This window comes from Callorhinchus milii, unplaced genomic scaffold, assembly GCF_018977255.1.
Source record: "Callorhinchus milii isolate IMCB2004 unplaced genomic scaffold, IMCB_Cmil_1.0 Scaffold7, whole genome shotgun sequence".
NCBI lineage: Eukaryota > Metazoa > Chordata > Chondrichthyes > Chimaeriformes > Callorhinchidae > Callorhinchus > Callorhinchus milii.
Window position 1 is genome coordinate 15,885,527 of NW_024704748.1, and position 24,173 is coordinate 15,909,699.

At 42.1% G+C, this 24,173-nt stretch overlaps 1 protein-coding gene across 1 annotated transcript in view; it reads left to right on the top strand.

Annotated features, from left to right (window-relative positions):
• The first annotated feature begins 13,212 nt into the window (after positions 1-13,212).
• Positions 13,213-24,173, top strand: part of LOC103181162 (serine-rich coiled-coil domain-containing protein 2) — a 164,084-nt gene continuing 153,123 nt past the window's right edge. The window contains exon 1 of the mRNA XM_042336760.1: positions 13,213-13,328. The gene's annotated coding sequence lies outside the window, so the exon portion shown is untranslated. The remainder of the gene's footprint in view (positions 13,329-24,173) is intronic.

Sequence of the window (24,173 nt, forward strand, 5' to 3'; positions counted from 1 at the left end):
TGGGGTGGGTCGGGTGAGGATGTGGAGCAGGCCAGAGCCTGCTGAGTGGAAGGAGTGGACAGGCTAGTAGGCCACAGAGGTAGGAAGGACCAGGCTGTGGAGGGCCTTGAAGGCGAGGATGAGGATTTAGAACTCTCTCTTCCGGGGGGTAGGGAGCCAGTGGAGCAGGGTGAGGGTGGGGAGCCTGGTGCCGGAGAGGACACAAACTGCAGAGTTCTGGATGATCTGCAGCTTGTGGAGAGTTGGGAAAGCTGACAAGCAAGGAGTTGGCATAGTCAAGCCTAAATGTGATAAATGTGTGGATAAGGTTTCGGAGGCCTGGGGGGAGAGGCAGTTGAGGAGCCGGGTGATGGTTTGGAGGTGGGAGAAAGCAGAGAGGATCAAGGCATGGATGTGGGGTATAAAGGACAGCTGAGGGTCAAACAAGATGCCAAGGCTCTGGACTGGCCAGTGAGGTGGACTGAGCATCCACGAATGGTGATGCTGCCATTATGTCTTTCCGATGTGAAGGGCGTAATACAAGTATAATTTGTTGTTGTTGTTCTTGCCTCATGTGTGGAGGTGCTGACAGGAGCCAATCAGGAGGGTCTCAGTCTTCTTGACATTCAACTTGAGAAAGTCAGCTCTCATCCAGGACTTGATGTCTGACAGACATTCTGTCAGGACAGCAGCGGTCCCTGGAGTCGAGGGTGGAGGCAGAGAGATAGAATTGTGTCATCCACATACATGTGAAAGTTGACCCCATGTCTGCAGATGATGTCACCAAGAGGGAGCATGTACACATTGAAGTTGAGAGGACCAAGGACAGAGCCCTGAGGAACACCGCACAAGACGATGAGGGGGCTAGAGGAGAAGCCGTTTGTGGAGACAAAGTGGAGACAGTGTGAAAGGTAGGATCTGAGAGGAGAGGCGGTGGAGCTTGTTCAAGTGAAGTCCAGGTGGTTATCTTTCCATTCCAATTAGCATCAACCCAAGCTATTTAGAATTTACATTGTGTGCAGTGGGCAGAAGAGTTGGATCACTGAACTATACAACTATGCCCAAATGCAAAGATAAAAAAAGATTGTTCTCTAATGCTTGCTAAGGGCAACACAAGAAACTTGAGTTGAAATTAAAACCATCAGGGCCTTATACAGCAGGATTCCAAACAACATTGTTTTTTCTTTTCAATTTATTTTTTAAAGAAAACACAAGCATTCAAGCAGGTTGTCTGCATACAAACATGCTGTGCTCTTGGCTTGTTATCGCTCTAAAAGTTGGCAACCATTGGACTTAACAATAAGCACATAATAGTCTGTGAGCTGGTAAATTTGGTCCACTTTGACGACGTACATGGTTAATGGGATTTCAAAGTCACAGATCAGCTGAGACCCTGTCAAGAGTATGACTATTCAGGAACAGTCACTGTTTGGTGTCCAAAACTGCTTTATACGTATCCGTAAAACAATAAACAACAAACTATTGCTACTTTTCAAGGTAACATTTTGGCATATAAAACAACATTCATGCTGAATATAAGTTTATTATTTACTTCTAGGACGCGTTTCCATTTTTTGGTTGTATTATTAATTTAGGTTCCATCTGTCTTATGCTTCAGATGACTGTAAAGGGACCACAATGCCATTGCTATTTCAAAGAAACATAAAGTCTTTCTTGTGGGTAACCTCGATGATATTCCCACCTTGTTAAATTTCCCCCAAAATTAAATGTTATTAGCTACTCATTTATTTGTTGTTTGTGGGACACTGCTCACAGAGATTAGGCTTCCTTTTAATTTTTACACTGTCTCGAGGCATTTGTTTTAGGTGAAATGCACCATCTAAATGTAAATTATTAATATTAAAACATATAGTACCAATACAAGGCTACTGTCAGGGAACACCATTTTGGACACCATATTCAATTTCTTCTCCAAATCTGACCCAGATATAATTTGACTGAACTGATCATAAGAGTACATAATACATAAAGAACCAGGCTGCAGCTTAGAACTGAACAAAAGCCTTGTTTCTTACATACAGCGTTACAGCAGGAAAAATAAGAGGAGTTATTCTCCTATGAGGGTATTGATTTTCATTTTCTGTTTGGAGTCTTAAAAAATTAGTCTATAGAGAATTCACGTAACACTGCAAGCAGTTTTTAACCTTGGACAGGAATTGAGACTGATTTAAAATTGGATTGGAGGGAAACTATACTGGGGATAAGCAATGAAGGTGCCAAAAGGACAGAAGGTGAAAGTAGCTGTAATATTTCAGACCCCAAAAGTGCATATGTCATCCAGTGCAGTGTCCTATTTCTAACTGTTAACCAGGTGGCAGTGGGTGTAGTTAGGGTGATAGATTGCCATATCTGCTTTTCAGGCACAATGGGGTAGTGTAAAAAACAGATTGATTTTTTTTATTCTTTAATATGCTTCCCTGGGGTTCTTCCAGTATTAGACACCACATTTGTTGAAATGTGTTGAAATAGTCCTGTCAAGTGTCCTGTCAAGCTTCACATATTTTCAGTGCGGTCATTGTGTTTTGTGAAGAAGTAACGTCTTTCTGTTTGTCTCGATGCTGGACAATTATGACCAGTTCTCTTCATGTTAATCAGTTTATAATCTACATATCTCAAAGTTTGCAGTGCTTTAGGAATGTTGACCTACCTCTAAAGGACATAATGCTTCTCTATATTAGGTCAGCCAAATCTGTGCATTGTTGGAGATTCTGTCCTTTGAGGTCCATCTGCCTGTTCAGGTTCCCGTCTTTAAATAACTATTGCCGCATCTTGAAAAGAGAAGAGAGTTTCTCCATGGCCAATCACCTCTGGCTGTTTGTGGGATACCATCACTATATTTAACAATATTTGTTGTGAAGTTCTTTGTGATGTGTTGATGTGATACGGTGCTATAACAAATGCAAGGATTATTATTAAGAAGCTGTGATGCCCACAATTATACACAATTTGATTGTTATCTACAAAAGTGGAGAATTATGATTTGTTTTGCAGCCAAATTACCTTGTGATTTATCTTAGATTTTGATTAGCTTTTTAATAACAGCTATACATTAACTGGAAACTTTAGATGAATGAACACAGCACAATTCATAAGTGGATTACTGTTTACAATTTTGAAATAAGATGATTGTATCTAATCTTGCCATGATGGCTACAGAATCCATATACATTTTGTTGGTGGGAGTGTAGTTGCTCAGGAAATGTTCACTGCTTTGGGCATGTTTTTCCATTAGTGGATGAGTGAGGGGAAGACAGCTGTTAATTTACACAGTGAGCATATTCTGCTGAGTCCATTTATGGAATAGAAATAATTCCATTAAAACCATGTCTCAAGGGTATTATCTCAAAGATTGATCAACACAGTTGTGATGTAAAAGACAATCTCTGATTTAGCAAATTAGCAGTACAATTGTTATGTTTCCATAGATTTTGGGTTGCACTTTGATTTAGGACAGTGTGTGAGAAAATGCACAGGAAACATTTCAAAGTTGTTGAAGAACACAAAGACTCTTCACAAATAACTTACCAAGTGTCAGGATCCGTTTAATTATTATTCCAATTTCTCTGATGGCTTATCATCCTCGTTTGATTTTATTATATTACCTTTTGATGAGGATCAAATCTAGTATTTGTGTTATCTCTCATATCTTTTGGACAATTTGAATGTAACATTTTAATTTTTCAGATAAATTGTCACGGAAAATTGTCTTACAGACTAAGACTCTGTATCTGAATTTCAGGCCTGCTATGAATTCAAGTACTAAAACGATATGATACTTAATATTCAAGTACTTGAACCCACAACCTTGTAGTCCACAGCCCAACAGTGCTACCAACTGATCAAGCGGATGATCGGTTGGTACAATTGTTATATTTACATAGATTTTGGGTTGCACTTTGATTTAGGACAGTGTGTGAAAAAATGCACATCGACCGCGCCTTTGGTCACCTTCCTCCCCTTCCCCCTGGCTCGGCCCCGGGATCCGTTTCTGTGAAGCGTTCTGAGACGCCGTCCGGCGTGGAGGGTGCTATATAAATCCAAGTTGTTGTTGTTGTTGATGATCAGTTACGGTTAAAACAGTCACTTTGCAGGAAACACAATCAATAACAATGGAACGAGATAGTATATCAATCTGTTGCAAAACACTTTACAGATCAGAGAAGCTGCAGTCAATATGTTCATAATTTATTGTATTTCTTTTCCATCACATAGTATCTCATCAGAAATACATCATTATCCCTAAATTGCTGGACTGTACAAGAGCCAAAAGGGTGTGGGGATTGTAGGCACAGTAAAGACCTCCATCTGCCAGTTGTCCTGTTCAGAATCCCCACTATTAAATATTTTAAACTATAATAACTTACTAATCCCTCTAAAGTGATGTTTTGACATCCTTACCATTCAGAATAAGCTGGATGCACCTATGTCACCAATTCCGCAGGCTTTTTGCAAATGCAACGATTTTGTCTCCTGCAAAACGCTAAAAGCAAAGCTCTGTAAACTGCCAGGCTCTTTCAGAACTAACAATAGTTTAATGCTATTCTATTTAAAGTAATGCACATGTCTGTCCTTTCTACTGCTGAGAAGACACATATCTTCCTGAAAAGAACCATCATTGAAAAATAGAGCACGCCACCGCTAATATCTTAATGCCTCAAATGTTTCAACTTTGCACCATATTAATGGATTTCTTGGCAGTTTTCCCTGCTTTATTTCTGAGATTTGAATCATAACAACATTTACCCTGTCCATTAGCTGTTCGTTTGGGTTTAAAAGCATCTTAAATTGTTTTTATCTATGCAGTTTCCGATAGCTCACTTCCACAGGATCCAATAATGTCCTCTCATATTTAATGGAACATTCTCCTAAATGAGGGGGAAAAAGGTGATTGATGATCTTGTGTTGGTTGATTATTGTCGAATTGCACTCACATTTCTGAAAGCTTTGTTTCAATGTGAAATTTATTCCCAGTGACGGTTATTGAAAACAAATTCCTGAGTGCAATTAATGCAGAAGTAAGCAGATATGTTTTTCTAACACATAGAGATTAATATGGTAACAAATACTTAGACAATTAAATATATTGTTTCATAATTTAAGGCACTATGAAGAACAATGACTTGACAACAAAAGACTAAAATGAGACAATTAGCTTTCTTGTGTTTTCTCCTCACATTTTCTTTCTTATTCTGATCTTGCTAGGCCGTGCACCTTGTGCAGCCGAGTGATCAAGCAGGTGCCATTGTTTCAGGCTTCCATTGATGCTACTCTATAACCAACCTCTGGGAGAGGTACAAAAAAANGATTGGAGGGAGGAATCTTCCTCTGATTTTATCACACAATATGTGAGAAGTTTCTTTGCTCAGTGCCTTACTAGAGTCACACGCCTTCTAAGATTGGAAACTCATTGCCATGGCGAAATTGATCCTGCTAAGTCCCTATCAATGGCCAAGTATAACCAAACATTCTGCCTTTCTCTCATCTTTCATTTATTTTCTTAGGATTTCTTTGGAGTTCCCTGTACATTGTAAAGCAGCTGACACCAACTATTTGTTTGACTCCTTCCCCCACCTCCCACGTTTTTTTAACAAACTATATATGTATTGGTAGATATATATTAACATTTATCCAAAAAAATCAAATCCTGTGACAGAAAGAAGAAACGCATCACGTCATTATCCTGTTACAGGACCCAACAGACCCGGCCCCTTGTGGCGGGTGGGGTGGTTGGTGGGGGAGGGCTGTCTCTTTGTACTCCACTTTGGCAAAGGGACCAAGGTTTCCCTGCCTCGGCGTTCTGCCGCCCTTTGCAGGGCGCAGTTACAAGTGGGGTCTTGTATCCTCCCCACTCCCTCCCTCACCCTTATTGGGAGTACAGACAGGTTAACAGCAACAGGATGTGCACACATTTTTTNGGGACAACGCCCACATTGATATAAAGAGTATCAGTGGTTGTTGATGTATCTGGAATTTGCAGCTGGTTTAAGCTGAAACAAGTGGGGAGACGGTTCTCCTTAAGGGCACTTAACATTTTTCAGGCACTTATATTTTTGATGATTTGAAAAGAAGCAAAGTGAAAGCTTATCACAGTCCTGCCCTATCAAGAATGACATTTCAGTAGTATTTCCTGATATGAATTGAGTGCGAAAACAAAATGGTTACCCAAATATTTAAATGTTTCATTTTTGTAATAAATATTCATAGTTTTGTGTTGTTGTTGAGATAAAACACTCATTAATAATGTGAACTTCCCTGATGTACACTCAACCTACAGTGTTGTGTAATCACTATATGGTACAAGAAGATCAGCCAAGGAATAGGCCTGAAACAAGTAGCTGCTCGAGTAACTTTTGCTAATCTGCTGACTCAGTCATATGACACCGCCAGACATCATGTGAGTAAATTCCTGTCTGAAAGCTCAGGTATATGTTTTGCTATACTATTTAGTAACCAACAGATGCCAGCACTGCTCCCTCAGGCAAAAACAGAAGCATTATCTCAGATTGAGTCATATAATTTGATCGATTCACAAATGCATTAAACAGCGGTACACAAAACTGAGCTATAAAAGAAATTGAAAATCATTTATTAATTGAAAATGCCAGTAAAGTGAATCTTAAGTGTCAACCGGAACTGGAATTTAAAGGGGGCTTTTCCCTCATTAAGCTATGATTTCAGTCTTTTAATGCTGTGCCCCTTGAATAACTAACAAAGTTGTGGTAATCCAAACGGGAAATAATTGCTATTTGTTTACAACTACTTCAACAAAAATTTCAAGCCCAAAAATGTAACAACTTTTATTTGTGCCAAGTTCATGGATCTCAGATAGAGCAGCGAGAGTGGGGGTGTCAACATGAGTCTTTGTATCCCTGCTTTAGAGCTTAGAGAAGGAATAATTTGGTCAAGGCCTAGTTCTTGGTCCTGATCATTATCCAGTGTGTATGTCCCACACACACAAACACACACACATGCATAAACACCTCCTGGAAAATACATATGTGGAAACTGGGGAGAAAAATAGCCAGTTGGGCTAGGTACGAGATGGTTGCTGTCATCTGCAGAATTGCATCCCAACATAAGTTACCACCCTAAGGAAAAGAGAGGTAAAGGGAGAGAAAAAAACACAGTAATTCTCCTCTGAAAATATTTTTTGTAAAAAAAGTGATCTACCAACAATAGTTGCCAGTAAAAAAAATGCATAAATTAAAGGCCTTACTCATCATTTTCAAAAGCCTGATAATAAAGGAGTGATTTTAAAGATCTAACCTAACCTCAGATAATAGTAATAAACTGTTCAGATTTCTTGCTTGTACTTTATTAGATCATAGGGTCCCTTCAGTCAGATTACTGATGTACAATCACTCTAAAGTATGAATGATTCTCTTGCTTAATATTTCATAACGATTGTTCCATATAATTTTACCATGTTATTTAGAGATACTTACCTTTCTAATTATAGTTTATCTTAGGCTTTCATCTGCCCTCTACTGCAAGTCATCAGTGGGATAGTTCTTCAGTGTGCCAGAGGGAGTCAAGGTTTAATACAACATTTTCCAAGTCTCTAAAATTGTAAGGTAATTATGTGAGCAAAGGGAAATTTAACATCAAATATTTTGTATATACTAATAAGTATTGTCAAGTTTATCAAATGTTTTGTACATGGTCGCCCCAGGAAACAACTTCCCAACTGGTTAGAATGAACATTTATAATGCAGACTGACATTCACCTACAAAATACACAGTATAACACTTTACAGTAAATCCTGTGACGGGCTTTCAGACATCTTCCTGATGTGAAAGACTCTATATCAAATCCAAGGATTATTATTATAGTTATAATGGGTTGTGCAAACATATGCTCACCATACTTATCATTAATTCATATTTCTGAAGTATGAATGATGGTAAAAATGCTTTGGTGCATTAATGTGAGGTATCATAAATATACTTAATTCTCTCCTCTGCTGAACTTGAAATCTCGGCTGTTGTTGAGAAGCACTGAATGAAGGCCGTAATACTGGAAAGAAAATGTTCAACAGGCTTCTCTTACCTCCATCCAAGCTAAACAAAGTTATGAGGAGGAAGGTATCATGTTTGTTCTTGAGACTGCATGAAGAACGTGGGAGGGAAAAATGAATAAAACTAGATGGATTCCATACTGGCCATAGTTCTAGGATATATATTGTTGATCACTACAATGCAATTAGCAAAGCAAGCTTGGCATATTATTTGACATGTGTTATTTATATAAAAAAATGTGGTGTTATCAAACACATTACTTTTTTATATCAAAAATATTGGAATGCTATAACCGAAATCTATTAATTATTTAAAATATATGAAGGGATACATACATTAATACAGTAAAACAGAATATGTTATTTTCAACTTCAAAGTAGCTGTGGCATTCATAAAAATATTCCTGATCTTATGTTGTTTTTTTGCAGCTACACGCATCCTACAATGGCACACAACTCTTTCTATAACCTACTTTTTCCATTCTTTGGTCACATTGATAACTGTGTCCAATTCAATGAAGTAGATCACCTAGGAGTGTTAGGTTTTGAAAATCTTGTATAATAACAACCTATTATGAAACCAATTAACGCATTGCTTGGGTTGGTCCTCTCCTCTTCTTACATGACACACATGCCATAATGTCATTTTGAATCTGTTCATCACACCCAGAGAGCAAATGATAATTCAAAGAATCCCATCTATCCCAGCCATCGTCAAAACTATTCCCTGTATGGAGTGTATATTGTTTCTCATGGGCAATCCGGGTCTCACAAATGCTGTATCGCTTTTGCTGAGTTCGATGACAGTATTTAAGGCTAAAGTGAAATCTGGCGTCGATTTGAGGAGATTTGATTATTCTGGAATATTTATGCTTTAGGTTTAGACTTTTTAATCTTGTTGAGATCTCTAAGTAAAATTCGATTTACAGTAAATTCTATTCGCATCACAATCTGAGAAATCAATGTTGGAAGTGTAAAATGTTCTACATTTATCACCCAGTATCAGCCTAATGTAGTAGTTTCAGAACCAGGTCATATGCAGATAAAAGCCCTTTTTTTTCTCTGCCACTACAATGAGATGGATTTTCTCTACTGGAAAATTTACCAGACTTAATAATAATAATAATAATCCTTGCATTTGATATAGCGCTTTTCACGTTGGGAGGACGTCCCAAAGTGCTTCACAGAACACACTGTAAAGTGAATTGACTGTATATTTGTGGGCGAACGCGGCAGCCAATTGCGCACAGCAATGTCCCACAAACAGTCGTAGATTGAAAATGACCAATTTATTATTGTTTTGGGTTTTCAGTGGTTAGAGCAAGCGAGAGACCTGAGTTCAATTCCAGGCAGGGCAAAACCTTGGGCAAGTTTCCTTACTCCACACGCCTAATAATAATCCCTCCAAAAAAACAAAACAATAATAAATTGGTCATTTTCAATCTACGACTGCCCAACCATCAGCGGTCAGGCCTTCACTTTACAGCATATTCTGTGAAGCGCTTTGAGACGTCTAGAAGACATGAAAAGCGCTATATCAAATGCAAGGATTATTATTATTATTGTTATTCAGCCTCTCTGCCCCCACCCTTTGGAACTCCATCCCATTGCCTTACCCCCTCCTTTACCTCCTTCAAGGCACGTCTCAAGACTCTCCTGTTTGACCACACTTTCGGCCATCCTCCTACCCTCCACCCCTCCTGATCCCAATTCTCTGCTCGTGTCCAAATCCCTGACTGTCCAGCACCTTGGGATGTCCTCCTAATGTGAAAGGAGCTATGCAAATGTAATTTGTTGTTGTTGAAAGTGAGTGAGGTTATCATTTGACACAATACACTCATTTTTAATGTCCTGCTTCGGAAAACGTAAAATGGAGCGGTCAAATTCCGTTTGAAGTTTAAAAAACAAACCCACTTTTGAATTACCAAATTGCCAAAACACTATTTCCATTTGATAAAAAGAAAAGAATGACACAGCCATTGAACAGAAAATTATTTTATTTACATTTTATACAGTGTGTCAATGCAGTTTGAAGGACATATTTTTAAAATACGTTCAATTACATTGTTACCAATTTGAAAGGGTTTGAAAATATTTTCCCTTCAGTTTGTAAATAAACAACAATTACTGCTGAAAACAACTTGCACATTGTATCAAGGCTCTTCCTGGTGCTTTCCTTCTGGAAACAAAATGTCAAATAAAAACAAACAAATCAGAAACGCACAAATGCGGCAACCAACTTGTGCAAAGGAATGTCTCACAAACACAAAGTGAATATCCAATTTTATTTGGGTGGGGGAGGAATAGTTGGCCAGGACACCAGCAAAAATTCCTTTTTTGAACAGTGCCATGGGATCTTTAACATCCACTCGAACAGGCAAGTGGGAATCTCGGTTTTAATATTTCACCTGAAGGACGGGCAGCTCCGACAATGTTGCAAACCCACAGCACGGCGTTGGCGAATGACTCTCTGGGATCCGAGTCGAGGTGGTGTTGGGTGGAGTTAATGATAGGCTTGTGAAATAATAATAATCCTTGCGTTTGATATAGTGCCTTATCGTGTCCTCCGGACGGACGTCTCAAAGTGAGCGCTTCACAGAATACACTGTAAAGTGAAGTGGGCAGTCCATACAAGGCTGAAGGTACAAGAAGCAATGACCCCCCTGAGCTGATGCTTCTCTCTCTGTCTGTCTATCTGTCTCCCTGTATCGCTCTCCCTGTCTCTTGTCTGTCTGTGTCTCTCTCCCTGTCCGTGTCTCTCTCCCTGTCTCTGGCTCTCTCCCTGTCTCCCTGTCTCCCTGTCTCCCTGTCTCCCTGTCTGTCTGTCTGTCTGTCTGTCTGTGTCTCTGTGTCTATCTGTGTCGCCCTGTCTGTCTGTCTCTCTGTGTCTCTCTATCTGTATATCCCTGTCTGTCTGTGTCTCCCTGTGTCTGTCTGTCTATCTGTCTGTCTGTCTGTCTCTTTGTCTGTCTCCCTGTGTGTCTGTCTCTCTGTGTGTTTGTCTCTGTGTCTCCCTGTGTCAATCTCTCTGTGTGTGTGTGTGTCTCCGTGTGTGTGTGTCTCCCTGTGTGTGTGTGTGTCTCCCTGTGCGTGTCTCTGTGTGTGTGTGTCTCCCTGTGTGTGTGTGTCTCCCTGTGTGTGTGTCTCCCTGTGTGTGTGTGTCTCCCTGTGTGTGTGTGTGTCTCCCTGTGTGTGTCTCCGTATGTGTGTGTGTGTCTCCCTGTGTGTGTGTGTGTATGTCTTTCCCTCTGTGTGTGTGTCTGTATGCGGATGACACCCAACTCTACCTTTTCTCCTCTACCCTCAACCCCACGACCACCGATGTCCTGACAGTCTGCCTGTCTGACATTGAGTCGTGGATGAGAGACAACTTTCTTCAGCTCAACGTGCGCAAAACTGAGGCCCTCCTGATTGACTCACGTCAGCGCCTCCGCACCTCAGGCACTGACAGCATCAGCATCCAAGGCTGCACTCTCCACCTCTCAAAGCCGGTCAGGAACCTCGGGGTTCTGTTCGACCCTGAGCTGTCCTTTCTCCCTCACATCCGCACTACAACTGGCACCGCCTTCCATCACCTTCGGAACATCGCCAGACTACGGCACTACCTCACCCCTCACGCTGCTGAAACTCTGGTCCACGCCTTTGTCACCTCAAGGCTGGACTATGGGAACTCTCTCCTCGCCGGCCTTCCCGGCACCTCCCTCCACAACCTGCAGGTCATTCAGAACTCTGCAGCTCATGTACTGTCCCGCACCGGGCTTCGCGACCACATCACTCCCACCCTCGCTCACCTCCACTGGCTTCCCATCCCCCAGAGGATCGAATTCAAGATCCTCATCCTCACCTACAAGGCCATTCACGGCCTTGCTCCCTCCTACCTCTCCGACCTACTATCCCCCTACCTACCTGCCCGTATCCTCCGTTCCTCTGTCTGCTCCACATCCCCCGCCCCAACCGCCCTACCATCGGTCTCCGGGCCTTCAGCCTCTCAGCCCCTCGGCTCTGGAACTCTATCCCCCAGTGCCTTCGCCGCTTCCTCCCTTTCCTCCTTCAAGGCCGGTCTCAAGACCTTTCTCTTTGACCGTGTCTTCAGCTCCTCTCTCGACTCTCTACCCCCTCCTCGCTCCCTCCCCTCACCCTGACCATTTCCCTCCTGCTCGGGTCCCGATCCAACTGTCCAGCGCCTTGGGACATCCTCCCGACGTGAAAGGCGCTCTATAAATGGAATCTTCTTGTTGTTGTGTGTGTCTCCCTGTGTGTGTCTGTCTCCCTGTGTGTGTGTGTGTCTCCCTGTGTGTGTGTGTGTAATTCTCCTGTGTGTGTGTGTAATTCTCCTGTGTGTGTGTGTGTGTCTCCCTGTGTGTGTGTAATTCTCCTGTGTGTGTGTGTGTCTCCCTGTGTGTGTGTCCCTGTGTGTGTGTGTGTGTTTCCTGTGTGTGTGTGTCTCCCTGTGTGTGTGTGTCTGTGTCTCCCTGTGTGTGTGTGTGTGTCTCCCTGTGTGTCTGTGTATCCCTGTGTGTGTGTGTGTCTGTGTGTCCCTGTGTGTGTGTGTGTCTGTGTATCCCTGTGTGTGTGTGTCTGTGTGTCCCTGTGTGTGTGTGTGTCTCCCTGTGTGTCTGTGTATCCCTGTGTGTGTGTGTGTCTGTGTCTCCCTGTGTGTGTGTGTGTGTCTCCCTGTGTGTCTGTGTATCCCTGTGTGTGTGTGTGTGTGTCTGTGTGTCCCTGTGTGTGTGTGTGTCTCCCTGTGTGTGTGTCTGTGTGTCCCTGTGTGTGTGTCTGTGTCTCCCTGTGTGTGTGTGCGTCTGTGTGTGTGCGTCTGTGTGTGTGTGTGTGCGTCTGTGTGTGTGTGTCTGTGTCTCCCTGTGTGTGTGTGTGTCTGTGTCTCCCTGTGTGTGTGTCTGTGTCTCCCTGTGTGTGTGTCTGTGTCTCCCTGTGTGTGTGTCTGTGTCTCCCTGTGTGTGTGTCTGTGTCTCCCTGTGCGTGTGTGTGTGTCTCCCTGTGTGTGTGTCTGTGTCTCCCTGTGTGTGTGTCTGTGTCTCCCTGTGTGTGTGTCTGTGTCTCCCTGTGTGTGTGTCTGTGTGTCCCTGTCTGTGTGTGTCTGTGTGTCCCTGTGTGTGTGTCTGTCTGTGTGTGTATCTCTGGCGCTGCCCTTTTGAGCACCAACTGGTCCAGAGGGTGAGTTGGCGCCTGCGCGCTGCGGACGGGTGACGTCGGTGTCAGCTGTGTGTGTGCGAACGAGTGGTGTTGTCAGAGCGTCGGCGGCCCCGTCCCCGAGAGCGGCCCCGGGAGCGGCCATGGAGGCATCGTGAGGTGAGGAGGGGAGGGAGAGAGGGGAGAGAGAGAGAGAGGGAAGGAGGAGGAGAGAGAGAAGAGGAGGGGAGAGAGAGAGAGAGAGAGAGGAGGAGAGAAAGAAAGGAGGAGGAGGGAGTGGAGAGAGAGAAGGAGAGAGGGTATTAGAGAGAGAGAAGGAGAGAGGGGGCGGAGAGAGGTGAAAGAGAGGTAAGGAGGAGGGGAGGGGGTGAAGAAGGAGAACTGTGATGTGGGGAAAAAAGAAAGGAGAGAACGAGAGGGAGAGGGAGGAGAGGAGAGGAGAGGTTAGAGGGTCAGAACACAGGGGTTATTGATGGGGTGGAAGGATGAACACGGTGGGGAGTGGATGGGCGAGAAGAGTGGCAGAGGCAGGGCAAGTGGGTGAGGAGAAGGCCCGGGCAGGGCAGGGCAGGGCAGGGCGGGGCAGGTGATAGCAGGGCAGGGCAGGGTGGGGTGGTGAGAGGAGAGGCAGGTGAGAGGAGAGGAGAGGCAGGGGAGAGGCAGGGGAGAGGAGAGGCAGAGGACAGGCAGGTGAGAGGAGAGGAGAGGCGAGGCAGGGGAGAGGAGAGGAGAGGCAGCGGAGAGGAGAGGCAGGTGAGAGGAGAGGCAGGTGAGGAGAGAAGAGGCAGGGCAGGTGAGAGGCAGGTGAGAGGAGGAGAGGCAGGGGAGAGGAGAGGAGAGGCGGGGCAAGGGAGAGGAGAGGCAGGGGAGAGGAGAAAAGAGGCAGGGCAGGGGAGAGGCAGGGCAGGTGAGAGGCAGGTGAGAGGAGAGGCAGGGGAGAGGAGAGGCAGGGGAGAGGAGAGGCAGGTGAGGAGAGGAGAGGCAGGGCAGGGGAGAGGCAGGTGAGAGGAAAGGAGAGGCAGGGGAGAGGAGAGGCAGGGCAGGGGAGAGGCAGAGGACAGGCAGGTGAGAGGAGAGGAGAGGCAGGGGAGAGGAGAGGCAGGGGAGAGGAGAGGCAGGTGAGAGGAGAGGAGAGGCAGAGGACAGGCAGGTGAGAGGAGAGGAGAGGCAGGGCAGGTGAGAGGCAGGTGAGAGGAGAGGCAGGTGAGAGGAGAGGCAGGGGAGAGGAGAGGCAGGTGAGGAGAGGAGAGGCAGGGCAGGGGAGAGGCAGGTGAGAGGAGAGGAGAGGCAGGGGAGAGGAGAGGCAGGGCAGGGGAGAGGAGAGGCAGGGGAGAGGAGAAAAGAGGCAGGGCAGGGGAGAGGAGAGGCAGGGCAGGGGAGAGGAGGGGCAGGGGAGAGGAGGGCAGGGGAGAGGCAGGGGAGAGGAGAGGCAGGGGAGAGGAGAGGCAGGGGAGAGGAGAGAAGAGGCAGGGCAGGGGAGAGGCAGGGCAGGTGAGAGGAGAGGCAGGTGAGGAGAGGAGAGGCAGGGCAGGGGAGAGGTGAGGCAGGTGAGAGGAGGGCAGGGGAGAGGAGAGGCAGGTGAGAGGAGGGCCTGACAAGTGAGAGGAAAGCCTGAGGCAGCTTGAATGAGAGGAGGACAGGGCAACAGGATGGAGGGAGGGAGTGGCTAGAGGAAGGGCAAGGCCAGGCAGGTGAGGGGAGGGCACAGGACAGTGAGGACCAGAGAAGGGAGTGAGAAAAGATGAGGAGGGGAGAGGCTGGAGAAAAGGGGAGTCAGGTCATAGTGATCGTTAAGGAATAAATAACCAACAAAGCACTTTGGGATCATGTTGGGGATACTTCTGAAGGACCTGCAATTTTGAATTGTTTTCCTTTTCCAGGGCTCCCCGAAAGGATCCCTAGAATAGATGTTTACAAACAGAAGAATTAGTCAGCAATCATGTGAGGAGATTGGCATTTAACGAATTAGGTGCATGCTGCTACAATTATATGCAGTCACTGTCAGAAATTTTGTCGAACTCTTAATGGATTTTAGTGAATTGGGGCACTTGGAGAATACGATGACTAAAAGTACTAAAATATGTACCGATCTGATGTCTCTATGACAACTCACAAATTACTTGTTGCGCTTTGAGGTTATGGCTTGGATTAAATTAGCAAATTCATTGATCATTTCAAAAGTCTTTGAAGTGTTCTGAATTCATAATATTTAGTTTCGTACAATAATATTGTTCGAGCATTTAGTCAACAAAAATTAAAGTCAGGCTTAATTTGAAAGCTGTTTCTTTTTAAAACATTGCAGAAAGCTGACTTTGAAATTAGGACTGAATTAGTTTTCACATAATTCTTTGCCGTCTTAAATTTTTAGCATAAAATGATCTTGTAGGTTGAGACTGGATTTTTAGGCCTCTGGTGGATTATGTCTGGCAGCTCCGAAGTTCATTTATGAGCTTATAGTAATGTCCAGTGCCTTTGTGCATTGTTTGAGTCACATATGAGATGTGCAAGTTCTAGCAAGTTGCCAGAAATAGATTGTGAATCGGGACCTGATCTTGAAAGTAATTTTCTTTTGTTCAGTCCCAGCAAAGGCTTTTTTTGGTCCTGGCTGGAGGGATCTATTTGCCATCACTCCATAGAATACATTTCAGGGCTACAGTTGAGAATCCACTAAACAAATGGGATTGCTATGGGAAATCCCAGATTGTGGTCTGTTTGAATTATGTGATTGGAATTTTTTGATTATATGCAGTATCCTTTCACAGGACTGTATCTTTGTATTAAAGTAGTTTTAAGGAAAGAACAACCCCAGATTTTTTTTTGTGCAAATTATGACAATGTGGTACTGTTCTTACCTGGCAGTTCTACCTGAGCTTTATAAGGAATATTTTAAAACAAAATTTGAGGGCAAAGATGGTATAGAGAGGAGTAAGACTGAGGAGGTGACACCCAAACTGATGCTAGGAACTGTATGAAGTTGCCTACCAAGGCTGGCAAAAGGCCTTTGATAAAGCATCACACAAATGAACTCTTTACAAAGAAATGTCAGTGGGTTTTGAGGCTAACAAACTTGTGGAACTGTCTAAAATAAAGAAAGCAGAAGGTCATCAGTTTAGTTCAGTTGGGAGCCCGCTCATCGTTGAGCCAGAACATTGTGAGTTCAAGACCCACTTTGGGTACTTTGAGCTCATGGTCTGGGCCAGGGGTCTCCAACCAGTCGCTCACCACTAGGTGGCACTCTCGTGTATTATGAAAAAGATAAGGAGTGATAAAACTGTGTAGTTATTAAGTCCAATTGAAAATGAAGTCAGAGGCATGAAGTATTTCATGCATTTCAAAATAAAAATATAAACGTTAATTTTTAAACACCGGTACATATCACTGGTTCCTTGTGTTTTTATTGAGCATGTGCCTGACACCACCTAGCAGCTGTCAACCGGTTGGAGACTCCTGGTCTAGTCTAACTTTCCGGTGCAGTCTTAGGGTGAGTGCTGCATTGTTGGAAGTGCTGTCCTTCGGATGAGGTGTTCAACCTTTTTGACCTGTTCAACTGTATGTTAAAGAAGCCATAACGCTATTTGGAAAAGGAATGAAGGGTACACCTACGGCAGTGAGAGTGTAGAGCTAGGTCGGTGTGAGGCCATAAAAGCATTTGAAAGCGAGGACAAGACTCTTGAATTTGATCCACTGGATGAAGGGGAGCTAGTAGAGCCGAGCGATACTGGGGTTAATGGTGAATCAGAGCCTGGTGCTCTCATTGTGTTTCAAAATAATTCCGTCCCACCATCGGAGATCGCGCTTTCAGCCACTATGCCCAAAAACTCTGGAACGTTCTCCCTCAATCCCTCCACCTTGCCCCCTCTCTCCCGTCTTTCAAATCCTGCCTGAAAACTTTCCTCTTCAACAGTGCTTTCAGCCACCTCCCTCTGGATCCCCTGGATCGGAGTCAGGCTCCGCCACTGTTAAGCGATCTGAGAACCTATCCTATGTGGAGGGTGCTATATAAGTGCAAGTTGTTGTTAGTTCAGGAGAGGAATTAGGCTGCAAGGTTGAAGCATTTTCGCATTTAAAATGTAGCTGATAATATAGACTGATTTTCTTTCTAATATACAGTACAATGTGAAGTAATAATATTTTATACAAACTAGACCATTATGTGTTTAGCTTGTAAATACAGTAATATGTTTGAGTACGTTTCTATGACCTAGTGCCCCTTTAAGTCTGAATGATTAGTCGTAAACAATTACCATTGGTGGTTTCATATACGTTTTATGAATTGTAACTTTAAATTTAGTCTAATATTGGTGCTAAATTTCCGACATGCAATTTTTCACGTGCTGCTGATACAACACGAGTTCTACCCAACATTAGAAATAAAGAGTTGGGTTTTTGAACTCATTGGGAACACTTTCTTTACTATGTTATTGAATGCTACGCAAGATAAACCTGAATTTCTATCTGCTGTATAAGATGCACATAATGAGCTTAAGTAAAATTTTGCATACATTTCAATCTAGACTATACAATGATAGGTTAGCTGACATGAAACTGGGTGGATCAGGTTAACAACACCTTATCACTATATCTGCTTTAGTAAACCATGAATTTGAACTTTACACACCCGTCTGTTGAGGATTGAATGTCATATAACTTTCTGTAATGATGTACATGCTTGAATTTAATCTGATAAGTCTGGGTGGCAAACATAGTTATAGTATTGCTTCTTTTTTTAAAAATAACTATATTTTGAGGGGGAAGGTTAGATGAAGAGTTCAGAGTTACTGAGCACTGTGTTCATTTTTGTTGTGTTGAGAAGTTACTCAGATACTCCAATGTTATCTCATTTTGGAGTACTATTAGTTCTTTTTCTCCTAAAGTCCTGTTGAAACTTTTGTATCCCAGTAGAAAAGACTTCATTGTTCTGTGTTCCATCAGAGACTAGAATGATCTAATTAAAGATTCTTCAGTTGTGGTACAAAATTGGTAGTGGGAAAGCTGATTAGTGATTCGTTAACAAAACACAAAATACTGCAGTTGCTGGAAATCTGAAACAAAAACAGAGAGAGCTGGGAAAACTCAGCAGGTCAGGCAGCATCTATGAAGAAAGGAAAATGAGTCATTGTTTCGAGTCCACGACCCTTCGTCAGAACTAAAGTGTCGTTTGTGCACCAAGCCAGTTCTGACAAAGGGTCGTGGACTCGAAACGTTGACTCACTTTCCTTTCTCCATAGATGCTGCCTGACCTGCTGAGTTTTCCCAGCTCTCTCTGGTTTTTGTTTGTGATTCTTTAATATTGTTAAGAAAACAATGAGTTGGAGTAGGAATGCCCATTTGTAGAATTGTGAGTTTGAATTCATGGCGCACTATATGCTGAAACCACAGAAATGTTTGTGCACCAAGCTATTGCTGCTGTCCTAGTTAAAAGGGAAAGCTTTTAGATCTAAAGGGGTATATAAATTAGCTTTGGCTACTGACATTTAAATAATACATAAACTTTAATTTGATCTGGTGTCTTATGTCAAAGCACTTGACACGATAAGCTTTTTTTAATGAAACATATTGACTGTTTTATGGATGCAGAATATGCCAACAGTATCCTGCAAGCAAGATTGAGAATCTGTTTTAAATATTGCTGAGAGGAATATTGGGGAGTACACTAGGAGAACCCACTGTTTTTTGAACTAGTATCTTTAAGGACCACCATGTCCATTTTCCTCTTGGGCTTTCAAGACCAATTGATTGACTTATGCCAAAGCCCTACTTCCCAGACTTTTCACCTCTTCCCTACAAAAGATGCAGGCTATCCAGAACACTGAAACGCATGTTTGAGCTAGAACCTACAATCTTCTGACTCAGAGGCGAGGGTGCTACCAACTGAGCCAGGCTGACACTAACCTGGTGTCTTTCTCAAGGTATTTCCCCCTGCTCTCTACCCTCCCCGATCCCGACCCGCAGCTCATGTCCGAAACACTGATTGTCCAGCGCCTTGGGACGTCCTCTAGACGTGAAAGGCGCTATGCAAAAGTAATGTTGTTATTGAAAACTACAACTCTATTAATAGAGCAGTTTCAAACTGCTAAATTGCCTATCTTTCAATTTTCAATTCAGAATTTTCTGGTTGGCAGGCTAACTCACTACAGCTTGGTGAGATGAGATATGATTTATTCCCATGGATTCCTCAAAAAGAAAATTCTCTTGTCGTGGCATGTTTGTCAGAGAGAACCATTATAAAGAAGGTAACATTAAAAGTCAAATGCTTATAAATCATGGCTGTTCAAAGTTTTCTGAACTCATCAAAATACAGTAGTGAAATTAATCAACTAAAAATGTTCTTTCAAATTGCAAGAGAAAAATATTACAATCTGTTTCATTGGTGCTCTGTATTTGCATGAAATAATAGTACTTTATAATTTACTAATTGTATTTTACACAGAATAATAGAAGATTGTCAGGGAGTCAAGCAGATCCAATGACAGCTTAACCTGTGATATTTTAAGGACAGATAATAAAGTTTGTATATGCTATTCTGACTTTGCCAAGTCTTTTATGGTTGCAAAATAGTATATAACATATCTTTATAATTATTCTGTTCGACTACATGTTGCCGCACTTTTTTACAGTCAATCCTGCGAATCTCTTTGAGATGTTCAATGATGTGATAAGGCACTACATCTAATGCAGGGATTATAATCCTTCTGATTAATTATGGTTTTCCCTCATCTTTTGGATATCTGCGGCTAGCTATTCATTTTCCTTCAGCTATGAAATGTTAAAAATGTACTGCTTTTATCTTGATTCAGAAGATGCATAATAACATCATGAAGCCTTGAAATGTTGTTTGTTTCACTTGGTCTAAAAGATAAAAGCGTTAGTTTCAATGCTTCCATTATAGTCATGATTCCATGCCCCTCGTGCCAAAGTATTTTTTTATTGTGTTGATACCAGAGCTTGTGATATATATATATGCATATCAGCAAATGTCCATTATTGCCAACCAGCGTTAAACACCAATTTAAATAGATATTGACCATTGATATCTGGAAGTTTCCAGACTTTGTCCTCTTATAATCTTGAAACGCAAGCGTCTCAACCTATCATTTATTTTAGGGGTGGATTGAAGTTGATTTTTCTTCGAAACATTAGAGATAGAGGCACATGTATGTCTTGCTTTTTAGACCATATACGTTGTTTGCAAAGGTACATTATAAGGTGGTATACAATATAACCTGATGTTACTTTTTTTAAATTAACATAATCAAGCTAACTGGGAGGATTGTAATTAGTGGTTTGCAGCCAAGATGAGGTAATCGTGCTGTGAGTACTCCACCTAGAGATTAAGCTGAGAAGACAACATTGCGTGAGTTGCAGATCAGAGGGATTGGCAGCTCTGTCATTTAAAGCTAGTTAGAGGGTGGGGTCTGTTTCAAATTCCAAGGTTCTTCCCATATTATAATTTGAGAAACAACAGAAACTTTAAGACTGCTCATTTTTAACCTTGTTAAAAGAAACACAATAAGATTCAGCATTTCATGTAAAAAGATGGCAATTTAGTTACTGCTTTATTCTTCTGAACAGGCTTGTACAAAATGATCCATTATGTGACGAAATTCTAACCAAGAATGCTGCTAGTTTAATGTTCACATTAACAACAACAACTTGCATTTTTATAATGCCCTTCATGTAGGGTACAGTCTTGGAACACTTTACAGGCTGGTTGGACATCCATTAATGGGAGAGGGAGGTGGACATTAGGTGCATTCAAAAAGGTTGATTTGAAGAGGTTTGGAAATCACAGAATGGCAGCCAGTTATGTAAAATAATAATTTCTGCTTATGAGCATTTTTTTCAAAAAAGGACTGTATCAGTTTAGGAGCTGACTTTAAATCATTAGTGTGTCCATTTACTTTGAGAGAAGATGATGATGAACATAACTAACTGAATAATGCCCCTTTGAATGAAAGTCTCATATTTAGAACACTTAGGATAACAGTTTGGATAACCTGCAAGAGGGTATCATCTGTAAAGATCAAACAGGTTACAAATATCCATTTCCGTATGAGCTCATGGAAAGTTCATCATTTTGAGATGTGTAGGCTGAGTACAATCATCAAAACTCCCAATCCTGTTCTCATTCCAGCTTGTTTACAGCAGACCAAATCTGTTTAATTACATAGTTACTTGTTACATCTTAATCAAGTGCAGTAGTGCTCAAAGAACAAGATGTTATTGTTGCACAGGAGCAAAGTGAACTTATAGTGTGGGAAACAGTGATTTGGGAAGTAAATAATTAAAGGGAAACTTGTATCACTATTATAAAAAGTTTCTTTTGTAGAGACTTTTGTTCAAGTTGTTACTGCATGAGTTACTTCAGTTACTGGCTCGGCTGACAACTTTTATTTTACAGCAACCAACAAGGATTGGCTCTTAAGAACTACCACAAGCTAGTTATTGTATTGTCTTTAATTGTGTATTAAAATGTTTTATCCTACAGTATAGAATTTAGATGACCATTCTTGATGGAGATGTATCCTAATTTCCCAGTAACAAACACGGAGATCAAATTTACGTTTGTGTGCTTCTGAACGTGTTCACAAGTTCACAGACCTGGACTCAAGCTAATGTCTTCCAGTAGCTGTCATCCTAAGCCCTCACATATCCAGCACTTGGTATCTATTTTGATTTCTATGCAGCAATACACAACAAAGGGTTTCCACGGGTCAGCACCTGGCTGCCCCAACACAAATTGGTGTGCATATAATTGTGAGGATCTCCGATTTGGTTAGTTGATTAGCTTGTTTGTTTTGGTGTTGAATTGCTCGTTTTTTTACATTTTATACTCAACCTCTGGCTAACTGGACTTCAAGTATATATAATGCGGACTTTGACAGACCGGATACAGAAAATTAAAAAAAATCTGCAAGCCAAACGTCCACCCTCCTGCAAATTCCAAACTTCTGCCAACCTAACTCTCCCATGCCACACAACTCACAGCTTCTGAGCAACATCCCGCCTCACCGTCCTTTATCTGTCTAGCCTTTATTTATGCTATCCTCCTGTCGGTCCAGTGTAACGGTGTATTTTAGCATTTATTTTAAATGCATCAATACGTAACCGGAAACTCCGGCTGGTCGGACCGGATCGCCCTGCCGATTAGTCTGGTTTAGGCGGTTTAGATTGTCAGTTGCAAATTCAATAGTTCTAATTTTTTGATGCATTTAAAAACAATGCGACCTTCAATTTGTTCCTCCGATTGTTGCAAATCAATTTAAAAGGAATCACATTAGCATTTCAAGGGCAACATTGTAAAAGGATATGATATTGACATTAGTTAGCTTTGGTGAAGGAGCTGCCACCAGATGAATGATTATTTTTTTGTGTAAAATCTATGATTCCTTTTTGGGCTCACTAAGCCAGGCACTATCTATACACGTGTAACTGTCTCTCCAGGACTTCTAATGGAACCAGGAGCAAAGTGATGATTCTTCCTCCCGACTGGGAGGTGTTTTACTTCAGTGGAAAATATTAATCTCCATAAGGCTGAATTTTGAATTAGGCAACTTCTGCATTTATACTAGATTACATTATTATAGATTTTTCCATTTATTTCAAAATTAGGAGACACACATAATAATATTAATACTTACATTTGAAAAAGCCTTATCATGTCAGAAAGAATTACTGTGAAATGGAGTGACTGTGTATTTGTGGGCACACAGCAATGTCCCACAAACAGCCATGGAGCAATTTTACTTGGGGGATTGTTGGCCAGGACACCAAGAGAAACTCCCTTCTCTTTTCAAATAGTACCATGGAATCTTTAACTTTCACTGAACAGGCAGACAGGACTTCAGCTTAGTGTCTCATCCAACAATGCAACACACCCTCAGCACTGCATTGGAGTGTCAACAACATCAACTTGCACTTATACAACGGCCTTCACACAGGGTAGTGTCTCAGAGCGCTTAATGGTGGCGGAGCTTGATGCTGAGCCGGGCCGTAAGCACGGTCGAACAGGAAAGTCTTCAGGCGGGACTTAAAAGAGGGGAGAGGGGGCAAGGCGGAGGGATTGAGGGAAAGTGTTCCAGAGTTTTGGGGCATAGTGGCTGAAAGCATTTTAGTGTCAGCTATAATACTATGGATAAAACCTCATTCAAAACAAATTCTTCAAAAAGCAATGAATTTTGAATTATTTCAGTGTAGTAGATATTAGGGAGAATCAGTGTCAACCTGACTCAGTTGGTAACCTTCCTCTGAATCAGAAGGTTGTGGTTTCAAGCCCTACGTCAGGACATTGAACCCACATCATCCAGTTAGTGTATGCCTAGTCAATGTTTTTGGAGCTTCTGTCCTATGAATGAGACATTATTATCGAGATCCTGCCAGCCAGTTCACATGGACATTAAAGGTCCCAAGCACTATCTGAAAAGAGCAAACATTTCCCATTCACTTCGTGGCTTTTTGTGGAACATTGCTACAGTAATAATAGGTGCAAATTGACTGCCATGTTCACCCACAAAACAGTCAACGCACTTCACATTGTATCCTGTGAAGCGCTTGAAGACTTCCTCGTGACGTGAATAACACCATACCGAATGTAAGGAATATTATTATTTTTCTCGTAACAATAAAACCCACCTGCAATTGATTTATTTTTAAAGACAGGGAAGGGCGTGTGCCTGGCATTACAGATGTTTCCATTTAAAATTTGCCCTCATTTAACCCTGCCTTGAGTATAATAATAATAATATTGCATTTGATATGGCGCTTTATCACGTTTTCAAGAAGTCTCAAAAGCGCTTCAGCGGTGTGATAGTATTGTAATATTGCATTATTTGGGTCCTTGCACACTCTCCAGGATTGAACCGCTTTCCCAATTAGATCTCTTGTTAAATGTTGAAGTAGGTCATATTTAAAGATCTAACAAATGTAAAGGTAGATTGACTCTTGTCTCAAATGCCCTTGGAGATTGGAAGGGTTGCTGCCTGGAAGATTGTAAATGGAATCTTT